The 19,020-nt window shown below is 38.3% G+C and overlaps 1 long non-coding RNA gene and 1 pseudogene across 1 annotated transcript in view; both read right to left on the reverse strand.

The window, feature by feature from the left end:
• Window positions 1-19,020, reverse strand: part of LOC140633634 (uncharacterized) — a 424,514-nt gene that overhangs the window by 228,338 nt on the left and 177,156 nt on the right. The gene's annotated exons all lie outside the window — the stretch shown is intronic.
• LOC140632963 (cyclin-dependent kinase 2-associated protein 1 pseudogene) lies at window positions 11,440-12,600 on the reverse strand (annotated as a pseudogene).

The following is a 19,020-nucleotide window of genomic DNA, read 5'->3' on the forward strand; positions in this document are numbered from 1 at the left end:
ATTTGAGGAGAAACCTAATGATGTAAGCAAGCCATGTGGATACCAGGGAGAAACATGGCCTAGGAATAGCATAGTAGTAGGAATAGAAAGTACAAGGACTAGAAGGTGGAACCATGCTCAGCATGTAGGAGGAACAGCAAAGAGACAGGTATGGCTAGAATACAAGAAGCAAGGGGGGAATAAAAAACATGGTATCAGTATCAGAGAGGAAGGCAAGTGCCTAATCAGGTAAGATTCAGGTAAGGATTTTGCATTTCATTCTAGGGGAAAGGGAAGTCATTTGAGCATGGCTAAGATATGATCTTTATTTCTAAACTTCGTGACTCTCAGTGGCCGCACTCAATCAGAGTGGCCCCACAGTAAGACTGAGAACCAAAGTTCTAGCTGGAGAATACACAGTGAAGGAAAGAAAGACATAATGCCACAACAGTTCCAATGGCTCAAAGCTTAGATGTGACAGTGAGACCATGAGGATTCTTCAATACAACCTCCTGTCCTCTGCTCTTCTCTTTAAAATGACCCAGTTGCTACTCTTGGGATCTGGAAACATTCTGGGTCCATCATGTCTGTACCCTGACTAGCCACAGGTCCCTGGCATGCACATGTGCCTATGCTCAGCTTTCCACTTCCATTGCCTGCTATTCTCATATGCAGCCAAATTTCCTGTCATAGTGAATTATGCATCCTCCTCGACTCTGTTATGCCTCTATGCCTGGAATGTGCCCATTCTGCCACTTCTCTGTCTAGTATATCTGAGGAAACACCCACTCATCCTTTAAGAGTCAGCTTAAATAGTATCTTTTCTGTAAAAGACACACTGTGTTTCTGTTAACATGAATCACACTACTGAAGTACAGACAGATGACCATAGATAAGATAAATTATCCAGACTTGGGAGGAAAAGTACCTATTTTGAAAGATGCTATTTCTGCTTGTTGGGGTGGAGAATGTACAATACCACTGGGGTAGAAGAGGTAGACCACTGTAAGGGAAGATATGCTGCTAGCATCCTTCATCAGAGAGGAGGTCACTTCTGGGGTAGGAATAAGCAAACCAGAAAGGGAAAGATTTCTTAGGGACTGAGGAAATTTGGTTAGATGCTCATTCGTGGAAACTCTGAACTTTTATCAGGAGCTGATCCTGGCCACTGGGGTTAAGCATGGAGCTGGCCCAATGTGCTTCTGGGTTTATGTGCAATTTCTATCCTGCACATAAATTCACCACTGAATTGATTAAAAGAACGAAGCTTCCGCTCCCTTAGGTGAGAACTATGAGGAGGGCTGCTCCTCTATCAATGAGGACAACAGAGAAAGAATTGGATGGCTATCTGTTCTAGTTTTTTTTTCCTCTCTACAGCAGTAATAAAGCACAGAAAGTAGCCTGTTTCTTGGGTATGAAACTTCCAATCTGACATCCACAGATATTTTTTGTATGTAGGGAAATAAGTACTGGATTTATTAGAAAGACTTAATAGTATCTAGTACTATCTAACCCTTTTGAAATAATAAATTCCTCAAGATTCTTGGACATCTTCAGGGCAAGAAAACTGGGAAAGGTTTGAATTCTCACTCTGAGGGACAAATAAAGGGTTAGGATTGTTGAACTTTAGGCCACCAACATCAACAGACCCAATACCTACAAGACTGGACTCACAGGTTATGTCATTTTTGGCTTCTCTGCCCCATTCCTCCAGAACAGAGAAGGCATGTTATCCATCTCTTTTCTCCTGCTTTGCATTTAGTAGATGCTAAATAGATGTGCAATGAAAACTCACATGAGTGGGTAAATAAGGCAAAGGAAAGGAGATGAAGGAGAAAGCCAGGCAAAACTGGTCATATGGGAAGGTATATATATATTCAGACCAAAGACCTGTGTGCTTTCCAACACTTTCCTGAGTCCATAAAGGCAACTGCTTCACCTGTAAAACCATATACCACCTTTGATATATGCCATAAGAGGTCTTTCTATATCATTTATAGAAGAAATGCTTGCCAACCTATTCTACTACTATAGAACCAGCTCCACAATTTACCAGTAGATAAAGAATTTGTATTCCATCAAATGAGATGTTAAATAAAGTAGCTGCCCTGCATTGTGGACAGTCTTAATTCAGGAAGAAAACAGCAATCATAGCCTATCAAATGGTAATCCATTGCTTCTCATGACTAAATTGAGATTAAATCCCAAGTAGCTCCTTGTATAAGACCAAACTTGCTGAAATTCCAGAAAGGCAACTAAATTCTGAACTTCCCATTGACTCTGCTCATCAACTAAAAAGATTATAATTATTATTTTAATAACTGGGAGGAACAATGGGTTTTGTATAAAGGACATGAGTTTGAGTCCTGATTGCCTCCATTCAACTGTGAGACATTGGCCAAATCATTTAAGCACTCTGAAATTTAGAATCCTCAACAGTAAAGGGAAGATAGTAACAGTTAACTTGCAGTGTTGCTGTGAAAACTAAACAAAACAGTGCATGTGAAATAATTGTGAAGGACTGAACACAATATGAACATAAGTCATTTTGGATACAGTTCTGTTATTAGAATAACAATGGAATGAACCAATATATTTACAACCTATTTACTTTATTGTTATAATTTAAAAATATAGTCAAGGAGGGACGTCTGGGTGGCTCAGCAGTTGAGCGTCTGCCTTTGGCTCAGAGCATGATCCCAGGATCTGGGATTGAGTCCCACTTCGGGCTCCTTGCAGGGAGCCTACTTCTCCCTCTCCCTGTGTCTCTGCCTCTCTCTCTCTGTGTCTCTCATGAATAAATAAATAAAACCTTTAAAAAAAAAAGACTATAGTCAAGAAATAACATTAAATTTTATGCAGGAATCTGTATTCTAATCAACATATATGAAAATTCTTGAGATGTTTTCTTTAGTATCATTAATCAGAGTTACAGCAAATGAAAGAGCCCCTGGGAGAAACATAAAGTCTCTAAGACTATTTTTATAATTTATTGCCTTTCATGTTTTTCTTTCCAAATCTGCCTCAAAATATTGGTTCCCTATAGCCATTCATACTTTGTAAAATTTTAACTGGGCAGAAAAAATTTATCTGGCCAGGCATAGCAAGGTCAGAAAGTATAAATACAAAGATGGACAGAAATGACATAAAAATTCTAAATGTCAACAGAGCAAGAAACCAAACAAATAAATTAAAGCACAATTGAAAGATTACAAAGTGGGGTAAAATGTAGCATGCAGAAAATAGGTTAAATTCCTGCATTTGTAAGTTTTTAATACAAAAATTATAACCAATACAATGGCAAAAATGGTCAAATGGCATAGAAAGATAATTCATATGAGGAAAACACAAATGGCCAATAAGAAGAATGTCTGAGGGGCGCCTGTGCAGCTCAGTCAGTTAAGCATCTGCCTTTGGCTTAGATCATGATCCCAGGATCCCATGTCAGGCTCTCTGCTCAGCAGGAAGTCTGCTTCTCTCTCTCCCTCTGCCTGCTGCTCTGCCTGCTTGTGCATGTGCTCTTTCTCTCTCTAATAAATAAAATCTTTAAAAAGAAAAAAAAAAGAATGCCTCATCTCCCTAGGAATTTTTTTTTTAAGATTTTTATTTGTTTATTTGAGAGAGAAGCAGTGGGGAGAGTCAAAGGGGAAGAAGGGAGAAGCAGACTCCCTGCTGAGCAGAGAGTCTAACAGAGGGCTTGGCGCTGGATTTCAGGACCCTGAGACCATGACCTGAGCTAAGGTAGACACTTAACCTACTGAGTCACCCAAGCACCCCTGATCTCCCTAGAAATTAAAAGAGTGTAAAGTAAAACAACAAGAAGCTATTTTTCACTTATCAGATGGGCAAAGGTTTAAAAGAATGCTAATACCCTTTATTGGTGAGGGTGTAGGAAGTGGGCCTCTCATTAAATGTTGGAGGGATTAATCTTGCTACAACCTTACTGAAGGGCAATTTGGCAAGACCCATAAAAATCTAAAATATGCAAACTCTTTGACCCAACTCTTCCACATCTAGGTATTAATTCTAAAGAAATCCTGAGACAGATGCACAAGAAGTCTGTACAAAGTTATCTCTTGTGGAGTTGTTTATTACAGAAAACTCTGAAAGCAACTTAAATATCCAGAGGATTATTTTGAATAAATGATGAAATATACACACCATGGAAAAAAACACCATCACAAACAGTGATGTTGACCTACTTACTGATGTGGAAAAGCAATTTGTAATTAAGAGACAAAACAGTAAAAAAAAAATGAATCTGGTTATTGTCATTGGGTGAAATAGGGTTGATATCCACTCTATAATTCTCTCAAATGTTCCATTTATGTTTTTATTATACCAAGCATGTAATAACAACTACTGTTATAAGAGGTAAAAGCTATTTCCAAAATGGTTTTTGGTCAAAGCAATATAGCTATTTTCACAATAACTATTTTACATCACACAATATTTTAAGTACTTCCTTTTTTCTTGGAGTTCACAACTGAAAAATATTTGAGACCATTCCAACACAATATTCTCTCTAGGAGAGCATAATTTGTTTTCAGCCTCACAATTTGATATGCTGACGTAAAATCTAAAATAATGAATTAGCCTCTTTCTCCCCAACCCCCACCAGGAATTGTTGCCTCCTTTCCTACTTTTCTATTGCTAGGACAAACCTCAACTCCAAATCAAAGAACCCAACTGCATGCAATAACCTTCTCACACAAGGCTGTTATCACTTCTCTCGTTTTTGCTTGCCCATCTCTGAGGTGACCAAGGGCTTGGGCCTGGAGTTACTTTATTTAAGAATAGCAGTGTAATTCCATTTAAAAAAGCAGTCAGTTCAATAAAAAAAAATGTATTCAGGACCAGAGCTTAGTTGATATAGCACAGCAAATGGAACATACTGTGGTTCTAGAATAAGGCTGCACAGATTTAGATTTTACTTACTATCTGTGTGACTTTGACAAATTACACTAAGCCTCAGATCCCCCACCTACACAATATGTTCATGAATATCTTCTTCATAGGATGATTATGAAGATGAAAAGAGAAATCACATATACAACACTTAGCACAGTACTGACAAGTAGTTAACACTCATGGATGCTGATCATTAATATCATCATTTACTTTAATTATCTGTTGTTATATAATTATTCCAGTTTCGGTGGATCAGGAATCTGAGGAAGGCTTGGCTAGGTTTCCTGGCTCTGTATCTTGCACAAGGCTACAGTCAAGGTGTCAGCTGGAGTTGCAGTGATCTTACTGATAAAGGGGGGAAGGATCCACTTCCAATGGAGTCAAGGTACTGAATTCGCAAGATTTAGCACCTCGTGGGCTGCTGGACTAAGGTCCTATTTCTCAGTGAAGTGGCCCTCAGTTCCTTGCCATGTAAGCCTCTCAACAGGCCAGCTGAGAACAGGGCAGGCAGCTTACTTCATTAGACAGAGTGAGTAAAAGGGCAAGAGGGAGTGCCAGCATGAGGGAAAGTGCAAGCAAGATGGAATTCATAGACTTTGATAACCTAATATTGGATGTAACAGCTGATCACTTTTGTGATCATTTTCTATTACTTAGCAGTAAGTCACTAGTCCCAGCCTACAAACGAGGGGAAGGAATTATACAAGGGAGTAAATACAAGAGGTAGGGATCATTGATGGTCTTTAAAAACAAACAAACAAACAAACAAAAAACCTACATCATTTTTCAATGTTTTTCAAGAAAATGCTAACATCTGAGAAGTATATTGTATGACTTTAGTAGACTTATACAAACCCAAACAAATTTCAAAGTGTCTAATTAGAGTTAACAGATCATTCTGTATGAACTATTATCTATTTTAACATGGCAATTGGGTAGTTCACAGAGACCTCCTAACTAATGGATAGAGTTGGTGGTACAGAGGTCTTCTCTGTTATTGATATTACAAAAACAAAAAGGTTTTTTTCCTATTTGTTTTCCAAATATAATCCAACTCTCTGCCCTTTAAGATACTCCTTAACTAAATAAAATCTTTTTTTTTTTTAAGATTTTATTTATCTATTCATGAGAGACCCAGAAAGAGAGAGAGGCAGAGACACAGGCAGAGGGAGAGGCAGGCTCCATGCAGGGAGCCCAACGTGGGACTCGATCCCGGGTCTCCAGGATCACACCCTGGGCCAAAGGCAGGTGCCAAACTGCTGAGCCACCCGGGCTGCCCTTTAACTAACTTTTAAAGGGATTAGTCACCACCTCTGCTCTTGGGGTCACTTTCCTCCTAGAGTAAAGAAAGGTGGGCCCACACTTTGAATCCATCTAAGTCACAGTCTACCTCTTACTGTCTTTTGATTCCTAATGGCCCTGGGGCTGTTGTTGATCTTCACAATTCAGCCTAGTTTGTAAGTACCCCACTTTCTTTACTCCTCAAAACCCCAGAGAGACTTTATCACTTGATTTCAAAGAGCAATTCAGTTCTTCTTGGGTCTTTCAATTCTCTTTCCAGATCATACCTTATACTACAAAAACAAAAACAAAGCAATTTTCTCCCTAATTGGAATTTTATTCTCTGAGAAGCACAGCTACCTTTCAAAATTGTGTTTTCTTTTTCATCACACAAATTATACTTTAATATTAAATATTTTCTTCCTTTTACAATGACCTAAATAAATCTATCTATATATATGTGTGTGTGTAGGTGTGTGTGTCTATAAATCCATATATATATGTGTGTGTGTGTATATGTGTATATACACAATATAATATTTATGGAGTAGGAAAAATTCATTTGTCTTTCAACTGATTTATTAGATTCAATGCAATGTCAATCAAAAACTTAGTAAGCTCTTCTAAAAGAGAAACTGACAAGATAATTATAAATATAGGACACCTGAGTGGCATAGTCAGTTAAGCATCAAGCTTGAGGTTTTGGCTCAAGTTGTGGTCTCAGGGTCATGAGATGTAGCCCTGGATCTGGCTCTGTGCTCAGCTAAGAGTCTGCTTCAGATTCTTTCTCCTCTCCCTCTGCCCCTCCTGTTCATGCTCTCTCTCTCTCTCTAAAATAAATAAATATTTAGAAAAATATAATTCTAAATATATATTTATATATATAAAAAAATGAGAAATGAGTTATATATATATAAACAAAAATGAGAATAACCAAGATAATCTTTAAAGAAGAAACAAAAAGCTGGAGAACTTGAACATCCAGACTTCAGGACTTACTATAAGTTAATAAATAGTGATTAAGATGAGGTAGGGTTGTCACTAAGACAAAATAAAGAATTTGTGGGAAAGAATAAAGAGACCAGAAATAGAACCACATACATACAGATGTTTGATTCCAATGAAGTCATCAATCAAGATCAGTACAGAAAAGAAGGATCTTATAAATGATGTGGGAACAACTGCATATCAAATGAAAAACTATAAATCTTGATCTCTACCTCACACAACACCAAAAATTAATTTGAGATGGACATTCACATGTAAGCTTAAAAATGATAAATGATAAAGCTTCTAAATAAAAACATGAAAAAACAGGGCATCTGGGTGGCTCAGTGGGTTAAGTGTCTATCTTCAGCTCAGGTCATGATCTCAGGGTCCTGGGATCCAGCCCTGAGCCCTGTGTTGGGCTCCCTGTTCAGTGAGGAGTTTGCTTCTCCCTCTCCCTCTGCCCCTTCTCCCACTTCCCCTACTCATGGTCTCTCTCTCTCTCTTAAATAAATAAAATCTTAAAAAAAACCAAATACTTGAAAATATCTTCAATAACCTGAAACAGGCAAAAAGTTCTTAGATGCCAAAAGCATTCATTATGAAAGAAAAATTGATAAATAGTTATTTTATACAAATTAGTAATTTCTACTTATCAAAAGATACTGTTAGGTGACAAGATATGACAAGTCATAGTCTAAGAAAATATGTACAATATAATATCTAATAAAAGACTCATATCTAGAATATATTTTAAAAATCAGTAATAAAAAGACAGACAACCCAACTTAAAAATGGGCAAAATACCTGAACAAGCACAGCATTTCACCAAAAAATAGCACCTAAATGACCAATAAGCATAAGAAAACATTCTCAAAATCATTATTCATGTATGAAATACAAATTAAAATCACAATAATATATCACAATATACCCATCAGAATGATGAGAGGGTAGAAAAGACAATCCCAAGTGCTGTCAAAGATGTAGAGTAACTGGAAATCTCACACACTGCTAGTGGAAATGAAAATGTTATAACTACTTTAGAAAAACAGCAATTTCTAATCAAGAAAAACATCATTTACCCCATGACAATTCTACTATTAAGTTTATACAGATGAGAAATGAATACATACATTCACAAAAGAATGCTCATTGAGGTACAAAAACTATAAATAACAGAAATGTCTATTAAGACAAGAATGGATAAATAAATTGTAATATTACAATGGGACTACCTTCCATGTGTGGAAGAGCACACAGAAGTGAAAAGAAACTCATTGGACTGCAACAACATGGATATATTTTCAAAAAAATTACGTTGAGTAAAAGAAGACAGCCACTAAAAAGTACAACTTTAGAATTTTACATGACTTTCAAGAATAGACAAAACTAGTCCATGGAGGTAGAAGTAAGAATAAATGTTACCCTCAGAGGGGAGGTGGGATACTACTGAGTGGAGAGGGGACATGAGCTAACTTTCTGGAGAGATGGAAATGTTTTAGATCTTAATCTAGGTGATAGGCATATTGGTATATAAATATGTGAAAAAAAGTTTTTGACCTGTACACTTAAGATGTCGGCATTTTGTAATGTGGAAATCACACCTCAATAAACACTGAAAAAATTAAAATATTGAAAAAGCTTTTTTCTCATTAGGCAGAACCTCCTACTCCACTATCACAGAACAACCAGAAAAACTTCAATATCCTACCATGTCCTGTTTGGAGAAGTATTATCCTCCCATCTTTCCCTATTGGGAACTACCAAGTAATTCATTAATTCGATTGCTATTTATGCAGCATTCACTATGTTCTCTTAGAGCAGAATTGGATTTATGGAGCCACAGCTGTGGGAAGAACTAACTACTTCATCCCTAGAGTACACGTGCCCCAGTGATTGGCTCAGGGCAGGCAGTCTGGGCTCCTGAGTGGCACCGGATGAGAGCCAACTCCTAATTATACACACAAACTTCTGGTTCAACTAGAAATTCAGGGGCAGGCGCCTCACATACCAACCGGTGAGTGAGTGCAGACATGGGAGCTCCTTGCCTCCATTTAATCCCTTGTCCTTTGTCTCATGAGCATGCTAGACAAAACATGTGATGGGGGATTAAAAGAGGGGGCTAATCTTGACAAACAGAAGGTTGCCAAACCACCTTCAAAGGACTTGAGATAACTCAACAAGAATTTTTTCTTCCCTGAGGAGTACCAAGGAACTGATGGCATCTAGGGTGGTTGTCTAGTTGAGGGTGGAGTCAGAGCCAGCATTGTAGATAAAGGGAGGGAGGTTAGTAAGACAGGTTTTCCAACCACATGGGAATATGAGGTGGAGAAGTGGCTTGGTTTGTTTCCAGAGTCAGTGCCAGCTGAAGGTATTTACTACCAAAGTCTTCAGGTAAATTCTCCTAAATATCTTCCAAGTTTCTATTCTTTGAAACAGAATTAGACCAGGATTTGTTGCTAAGGCACAATTAGCATTTCACTGGTGTTCATCAAGAATTGTACTCATTTTTTTTTTCTAAATGAGCCAACAACCAAGGTTTTTTTGAAGAAGTACAAGCTTCAATGTAGAAAACCAATGTTATGTATAAAATGTGAGTGACTCCCATACTATTGTTCTTTGTTCACTGCCTCATTATCCTCAACTTCTAAGGATGCAGATATCTTCTCTTACCTTAAACATTCATAGCCTTACACCAGAAATACCAATGACTTTTAAAACATTATGTATTTGTGGCATTTTTATAATAATGCACTTTGCTGTTTAAGGCTTCTAGGAGCAAACACTCATACACACAATTGTTTTTGGTCAGCTTATAATACAAGCTGTTAAAAGTATGCACATAGAATACCCTAGAGTTAGTAAAAATATGAGATTAAATAAATGCATATCAATTTTAAATTAATATTGATTCCTTTAAAATAATATCTAGGAATATACTTATTCCAACAAAAACTGGCCATCCCTCCTCTCTGTAAAATAAATAAATAAATATATTTTTTTAAGTCTGGTAAGCAATGGCAGCATTATAGAAATATGTGACAAATATCCCAGGCTATTCTTTAAAGGAGACAATAGTCTTTTTTTTTTTTTTTTGACAATAGTCATTTTTGATAATAAGACCTTTTGTGAAATTTTTAAAAAGGAGAGAAACCCACCCAATCTCATTCCAGTGCTATCATTCCTCTACTGATGAGGACATAATACATTTAAACCATGTATCTCACCATCACTATATGAATGAAACTTTTTAGATTTTTAAAATAAAATTTAAAGAACCTCCCTGTTAATAAATTAATCAAAGAGTTCACAGAAACACAGAAGAGTATAAAGAAAATATAATCACCTATTATCCCCACCACTGAGAGATTAATAATTTTAAAGGTGAGTTTTATATATTACCTTAAAAGGGATTAGGATGAAGCTGAGATTTTAGTTTATAAAAACTAAACAGTAGGAGAGAAAAATCAAGTTATAACATTGTCTCTAAAGTCAGTCCTCAAGTAATCAATGCCAAATATATAAGAGCCTTTGGTGTTAGAGATTCTTAGCCTATCATCTGAAGAAGTAGTGCCTTTTCCACCTCAGAAAGCTGTGTCTCACAGAATCGAACAAGCCAAGGGGTATTTATCTTTCCAAGCAAATTTGGCTCAGTAAGATGGAACAGGAGGTACTATTAGCTTTATTAAATACAATTGGAGCCACTGAAATCTTTTATCCATTAGCTATGGTCAAATCCAAACAATCTTGTCAATATCTGGACTCCAGAAACAAAGGGTTGTATTCTTCCCAAGGGCCTGAACTTTACCTATGAGGACCAAGGTAAGGAAAAAGGCATTCTTGACAAAGTCCTAAAGTATAAACATAAGTTTACTACCAATTATTGTAATTGTGAGCCAACAAAGATATATGGCACCTGAATTCCTCCATTTACATTTCTAGAGTCCATATAAAACCAACTGAATGAGCATTTCCTCTTTCCCATCTTCCTGTATGTCTTTGGTCAGGCTGATGTCCCTCCTCTGTGTCTCAGCCACTAAGCTGACTCCATGAATCTGGAGCAAAGTGGGAACTAGTCTGGGTTGGAGAGGCAGACCACAGTGAAGGCTGAAGTAATAGGACTAAATCACATCTCCAAAGAAGAGTATGTAAAGTAAGAAAAAGGAAAGACCACAACAGAGACCTGAGGAATCCTTAAAGTTTGGCAAGACATGGTGACTGACAAAAAGTAGGGGACAAGGAACAGGGGCATGTACAATGGTATCTGGTTTTTTGTTTGTTTGTTTGTTTGTTTAATGAAAATAAGCTTTATTACATCAAGTAATAAATACATACAAAGATGCAAACAGTTTTAGTCATTTTCTTCCAGATGTTTGGATCAACTTACAGGAAAAGCAGAACTGAAATCCACACAGTCTTAGTAGGAAAATTTTGGTGGGGGAGGAGGAGTTCTTGTTAGGTTAGGTTTGGTAGGTTGCTCTTTCTTCTGTATTTATAACTTGTGCATTTTTTAATTTGACCTCAAAGCACTAATAGTCATGCAAGCAAATGCTTAATTAAGCTCAAAAGAAGTTACATTAAGCAGAATCCACACCATGTGGCAAACTTACGCACTCAAAACAAAACCCTCAGAGTTGTATTAGCTTATGAAAGATAATGTAAAACAATCTGAGTAACTTAAGTGTACTCCAAAAAGAAGATGAAAGGAGCTGGGATATCTGCTGTGAGATAGGGATCTTTTACGTGCATCTTTTAAATCAATGCTTAAAAAAAAGAAAACAAAAAAATAAAAATGCTTAAAAAATAAAAATAAAAACAAAAACAAAAAACCCTGGGTAATTCCTATTTAAAATGTAAATCCTAGTCAACTGCAAAGTATTTCTCAATCTCAGAGCCTCATGAACCATGGGAGGGACACCGGAAGGAGAAACCAAACTGTTACCATTTTGAAAACAAGAGTTTCATCTGAACATGGGAGATGAGCTGTAACTTCTGGTCTTGGAAGAAGATGGAAAACCTTCCACGCTGATAGGCAGCTAGGACCTGGGATTCCGTTCCGTCTCAGCCAAGCACTCTCGAACCAGTCCTCTGGCGTGAATCCTCGTTTTAGTCTCTCCATGGCGCTCTTGCTCCCTGCATAGGTGGGTCTAATCTCTTTCCCCAACTCTTCAATGATGGCCAGCAGCTCAGCATATTTGCTTTTGGGTACCTGGCTGTTCCCAGTTCCCTGGGTATAACCTAGAGATGGTGGCCCGTAGTCACTCAGCAGCTGGCGGTACTGGGAGGATGTGGCCATTCTGGTGGAGGGCGGGTGGACGCTCCCAGCGGCGCTGAGGGAGGCGGCGGGCATGTGCGCGGCCAAGTTCGGTTTGTAAGACATCCCCGCGAGCGGCGGGGCGCGCAGGGGCGCCGGGGCCAGGCCCGCGGGGGCGGCGGCGAGGCGGCCCGGGCGTCCGTGCGCCCGTCCGTGCTCCCGCGCACTTTTTGGTGTTGACGGCTCGGGCCGCACCGGCAAATATGGCCGTCCCTCACCCTGACACCCGCTGCAGTATATCACCCATGCATCGGGCGGGCGGGCGCAGGGGCCGGTATCTGTATTTTGAACGCATACTATATCATTATCTGTTATAAAGATCTCCTTTATATTGAATATCTCAACAGCAAGAACTTTTTGCCTTATTTATCTTTGAATCTTCTTTAGTATCCAGCAGATGCTTAACTCACGACTACAGAAGAGAGAATAGGGGGAGGAAAGGGTAGAAGTAGAAAAGAAGGAAAAAATGGAACAGGAAGGAGAAAACCAGCCAAAGAGGTAATATTTCCACAAGGATTCCCTGTCCATCCTGCTGTTACAAACTTAGAATTGTGGTGACCAAGTCAGGCTTGGAACTGAAAGAAATAGAGCAAGAAGCTTAGATATACACCATTTCAATGCATATACAGCAGAATTTACTGCTGAGGAAACTCTAGGCTAACTCTAGGGAATGAGCCTCCAGAGCACAGATGAGGATCCCTGCTCCCACTCAGAGTACACAGTGCTTTTACACGTACACAGAAAAATAATGGTAACTTTAGTAAAGTCAAGGCTTCTGAAGTGAAGGTATCTTCACTGGTTCTTAAGTATGCTGAAAGAAGAAGCAGTAGAATATATCTTGGGAACCCAGTTGGCTCAATACTAAAAAGAAGGCACAAAGAACTTAATAGCAGCCAGATAAATATGTGTTTATAATTTTTCATTTACAGTGACTTGCAGGAGGTCACAAGACTACGAGGTGGCAAAGGGAGGGCAGAATGGTGGCTGGTTCAGAAGGCATTCATACTACCCTGCTGATGGATTCCCCACAAGGACAGCAAATGATAGTTCCTCAAATGGCTATGGTCTGCATCATCTAAAAACTCCAACTTATTTTCTTCCAACCAAAGTTAATCTCCATTTGACTTTGTAGGTCCTTGAAGCTAATAAATTATAGAACTACTTGCCCAGAAAAATATTTTTTATGGAAAGAATCTATTGTAATCTAGAGGAAACACTCATTGTCTGAATTCCAACAAACCTGTTCATGATATGTTTGAGTTCTCACACTCTGCTCAAAACCAAGAGACATACCATGAATAAAAACAGTTTATGGCCTATGATCCAAGACTCACACTGTACTGCAAATTCAGTATTCTAAATGGAAGGTGGGGTGAGGACAGGAAAGTTCACAAAAATCTTTTTATCTGGCCATACTTGAAACTCTTTGTTTAGTCTGAAGAAATCCAAATGATACAGTTCTTAAGATTCTTTTTTTTTTTTCACTTTGGCTTCGTTTGTGTTTGCTGCATACACCAAAAAATTATCAAAGTACAGAACTCATTTCTAGAGCAACTTAGAGTTAGCCCACACCAAACAATGAATTAAAAGAATGTGTTGGTTTTCTATAGTTTCTTCTGAGTACAATATTAATCTCCTGGGCACTTATAGGAATTTCCTTAGCAATTCAGTCAGGTAACACTTGCCCCCATTTTCCAAATGAAAAACTATTTTTGAAAAATGGCATAACATAGCCTATTCGTTTTTATGGAGTTCTCATTGCCTACTAATTTTCCCCTTCACTTACCTTCCTGTCACTCCTCTCCAAGAGAGGCATGAAACACCAACCATTTCTTTACAGCATTCATACATATACATACACACAAGCATAGATACCCACTGTGTTACTACACTTTATTTTCTATAGTCTTAATACTCTGGCATTTGAGGTATTGATCTTAGAAAGACTACCCCTCCCAGGGCTAACTAATTCCTGGAGATGACACTTTACTTCCCTGGGAGTGAGCCTTTAACAAAACCAACCAATCTAGAACCCATAACTCCCAACCATCTCCTTTATCAAATTCTCAAATATCAAGCCAATAATCCCTTTGCCTTTAATTACCCCAGGGCCAGGTACCAGCCAACTAGGAACCACCTCTATAACCCTGAGCTCACCAAATTATACAAATTATTCAATCCTAAACTTAGTGTACCTTCTCTGTCTCACCCATTTCTTCCCACAAAAATCCCAGTAAAGTCTCTGAGCCTTACTCTGCCCTCCACCTCTCTGCCTCCTGATTAATCCTGTTGTTTCCTTATATTGCTCTGCATGGCCTGATATGCTATGCCTTGTGTTCCTAGGGATCTGTGAGTATAAAATTCTTCCTCTATAACAATCATTTCTGTGTCTGTGTGTCTTACCACATCTGATAAAGAACAAATTGGGGGTACATTTTTAACTTATCCACCTTCTGAGAAAACTCAATAACCTAAGTGCTTTAAAATTCACTCACTTTTACTAGGTCACCTAAAAATAGAGGGACAAGGATGAGAAATTCTAGTTCAAGCCTCTAATAGGTAGGGAAGAAAGCATCCTCTAATCTCATTCTATCTAACTGCAAATGAGAGTCCTTACTTTAAGTGCTATGCCTATGAACACAACCGTATGTTTATTGTGTGTATTAATGTGTATATACATATGTGCTGTGAGCTTCCCAAGGCCAAACATAATGAGTCACACTTTTTTGCTTCTCCTAGCACAGGGAAGGATCACATTGTGTAAATGGTATTTTTTAGTGATTAATACATGGCCACTGAAGTTACAGTATGGATCAAATTGTGGATCTGTCACTTATTACCTTAAGTAAGAAGTTAACCTCATGGCTTAATTTCCTTAACTATAAAATGGATAAAATGATATGGCATACGTCATACAATTAAATGAATAATATACGTAATAAACTTAGCAAAATACCTAGAATATATAGAAAGCCTTTGATAGAGACACCTGAGTGGCTCAGTCAGTTAAGCATCTGACTCCCGATTTTGGCTCAGGTAGTGAGATCGAGGCCTTTGTCAGGGTCTGTGCTGGGTGTGGAGCCTGCTTAAGAATCCCACTCTTAAAAAAAAAAAAAAGAATCCCACTCTTGGGGATCCCTAGGTGGCTCAGCGGTTTGGCACCTCCCTTTGGCCCAGGGCGAGATCCTGGAGTTCCGAGATCGAGTCCCACATCGGGCTCCCGACATGGAGCCTGCTTCTCCCTCCTCCTGTGTCTCTGCCTCTCTCTCTCTCTCTCTCTCTCTCTCTATGTCTATCATAAATAAATAAATAAATAAATAAATAAATAAATAAATAAATAAATATTCCCACTCTCCCTAGTCCTCTGACCCTCCCCCACTGCTTGCACATGCAAGCTCTAACAAAGTCATAAAAATTAAAAATTAAACAAAGAGAGCCTTTGATATATATTTTCTAATATAATTATCGTGGTCCTTTAGAGTCGCAAGTTAAACAGCATTTAAGACAAAGTCAAATCTTACTATAGTAAGATACTATATAACGTTTATACCTACTCATCAGTTTAATTAGGAAAAATAAAATAAGAGTATTTGTTAAGCATCTTCTGTAAGCCCAACACTGACCTAGACTCTTTGTTTTATTTATTTCATCTAATCCTCACACAAACACTTTGAAGTAACATCGTATCTGCTTTACAAATGAGGTGACTAAAGCTCAGAGAGACCAATCTCTTCATGATAACCCAACTTTTAAGTAGCAGAGTCTGGATTTGAATAAAAACCTATCTAATGGGATCCCTGGGCAAGGTGGGGGAGGGTTAGTCCAGGTTAGTCCTGGAATCCTGGGATTGAGTCCCTTGTCAGGCTCCCTGCATGGAGCCTGCTTCTCTCTCTGCCTGTGTCTCTGCCTCTCTCTGTGTGTGTCTCTCATGAATAAATAAATGAAATCTTAAAAAAAAAAAAAAAAACCTAATTCCCAAGCCCACTGGTCCTTGTTGCCTTCCAAGTAGAACTGTAATCCAACATCCTGGGAAACTTCAATTATTATAGGAGTTCCTGGGAACTGGCAGAGAACAGAGATAATATAGTGATGTGCTTCTTAGCAGAGAAAATATCCAGGGTTGCCCCTGTAAACAAAAAACATGGAGTAGAGATACAAGCACTGAGAGGAAATATGAAAAGACAGAAGCAGATGAAGTAAGAATTGGAAGAATTTAGAAAAGAAGTGGAAAAAACATATAGCATCACAAAAATGAAGTTTACATTAAATTCAGCATAAGGAGAGTAAACACTGACACAGATACAGTAAATCACATGAAGGATGTGGTTAGAAAAGTGAGGGGGGGAAATGGAAGTAAAGAAATGTTTAAAAAAGAGTTCAGAGAAGAAGATGAAAAATATGGAAGAAACTAAGTAAGAAAACACGAGTGAAAGTGACATCCCTGAAGAAGAAAACCCAAATAATGGAATAGTAAAATATTTCAAGATACAATTCAAACTGACATCTACGCACTATCTCAGGTAGCATCCTCCCAGGACAGGTTAGTTCTTGCAGGGGAGCTCTGCCATTGTCTATAGAGTTAGATCAAATCAAGCTCTTCTTCAAATTCAGCTCTATCAGCCAATCCCAGGAGTGCAACGTTTTGAATAATAAAATTGAGTCCTCAGGTATAAAAGCTATACATTTTTTTCCAAAAAGAAAGAAAGATTGATCTACAAATTAAAATTAAAAGATAGGGCAGTCTGGGTGGCTCAGCGGTTTAGCGCCGCCTTTGGCCCAGGGCCTGATCCCGGCTGGGATCAAGTCCCACGTCAGGCTCCCTGCATGGGGCCTGCTTCTCCCTCTGCCTGTGTCTCTGCCTCTCTCTGTGTGTGTCTCTCATGAATAAATAAATAAAATCTTAAAATAAATAAATAAATAAATAAATAAATAAATAAATAATATGTCTCATCTCTAGGAAAAAATATCAGAACAATTGCTCAACTTCAAAGATGAAAAAGAATCCTTTTAGTAGTCCCCTCCCCCCCCAAAAAATATCAAGTAACTTCTAGAGGATGAAAAAAAAATCAGTGCTAGAAAACAATAAAGCAATGCCAACAAAGTCCTCAAGAAAATAAAGTATGATCCAAGAATTTTATTATCCACCAAGAGAAGTGTAAAAACTATAGTTAAATACTTCTGAAAATGCAAGAGTGCAGTGGCTATAGTTTTTCACTTTGGAAACTACTAGTAACAAAGTATTACATAACCAAAAGAGCTGAAAGGCTTCATTAAAAGAACTGTTAGTTATATTGTGCATTTCATCCAGTTAACCAAAGGAGAATAACTAGAACAAATATGGGTATTTATTTACACACAAAAAATGGTAAATGCGAAGATAAATCCTGGGAATGTATATGTGATATAATTTATAACATTTTTAAGGTAAAAAGGAAGGAAGATGTGTGGTGACTTCAGTACAACTGTGTTTGGCCCTTGTACAGTCAGAATTAAAGACCCCAAATATGAATTCAAGAGGAGGACCCTGGAAGCCAGGACACAAGGGGAAAGTTGTACATAACTTTCTCAGAAGGCTCAGTGATAACAAGAAAACTGTGGTTGGAGGGTCTCAATGAGGGAATTCTATGGAATTTTCAATAGTGTCCCAGGGAAGTGTCAGTATTTGGACATCTGCTGTCTTAGGTTGTGTTACTGAAAAGCAGACCTTAAAATGAGGGTCCATGTGCAAGTAAGTGATTTATTAAGGAAGCATCCTCAGAGAATCTAGTAAGAGGGTGAGGGGGATAGGATAAGGAAAGAGAAGAAGCCAAGGGAGAATGAGAATTTCAGCATCATCTCAGCCTCATGCTGATCTTGAAGGGAACTGTGGAGCATGAAGGGAACTGTGGAGCATAAATCGTATCTCAAGAGTTTGTCCTCTTTTGTGGCAAGGGAGTCAGGCTTTCGTTCTCCTGTTGCAGTCACTGGCTATGAGGGAAAGAAGGAAGACATAAACTCCCAGACTACCAGGCACACTTAGATCTCTACACTTATAGGTAAAGAGCCTGCAGTAGCCCAAGGACTCCCTCTAAAGAAAGTAGCAGAGGCAACCCCCCCAGCCCGCCAATCCTGGAAGAGCCAGAGAAATATGGTGAGTGTAGAGGAGCAGCTGAAGAGCAAGGCTGGGAAATGTGGGAAGGCAGGCTATGCCCCAAAGCACATCTGAGCCAGAGCCAGGTCCCAGCTAACTAAGAGAAGATATTTCCAATGGGAGGAAAGAATGATATTTTGATTCTATATTAATTCATACTTTTTAAATGAAAGTGAGACTATTAATACTTGGAAATGACAAGAAAAACTAAGGGATATACTAGAGAATTCTTCCATGGGTAAGCAAGAAAACAACAGAGTAAATTTCAAGAGTTGGTGATGAGCAGAAATAAAGTTACTTGTTCATACCCTCCAATTTCAACTCATTCGACCAACTGCTTACACATATGTACTATGTACTCCATAAATTTGCTTATATTCACATAGATTAGATCTAGAAAAACACACAACAAATC

Source organism: Canis lupus, chromosome 5 (genome assembly GCF_048164855.1).
Source record: "Canis lupus baileyi chromosome 5, mCanLup2.hap1, whole genome shotgun sequence".
NCBI classification, from domain to species: domain Eukaryota; kingdom Metazoa; phylum Chordata; class Mammalia; order Carnivora; family Canidae; genus Canis; species Canis lupus.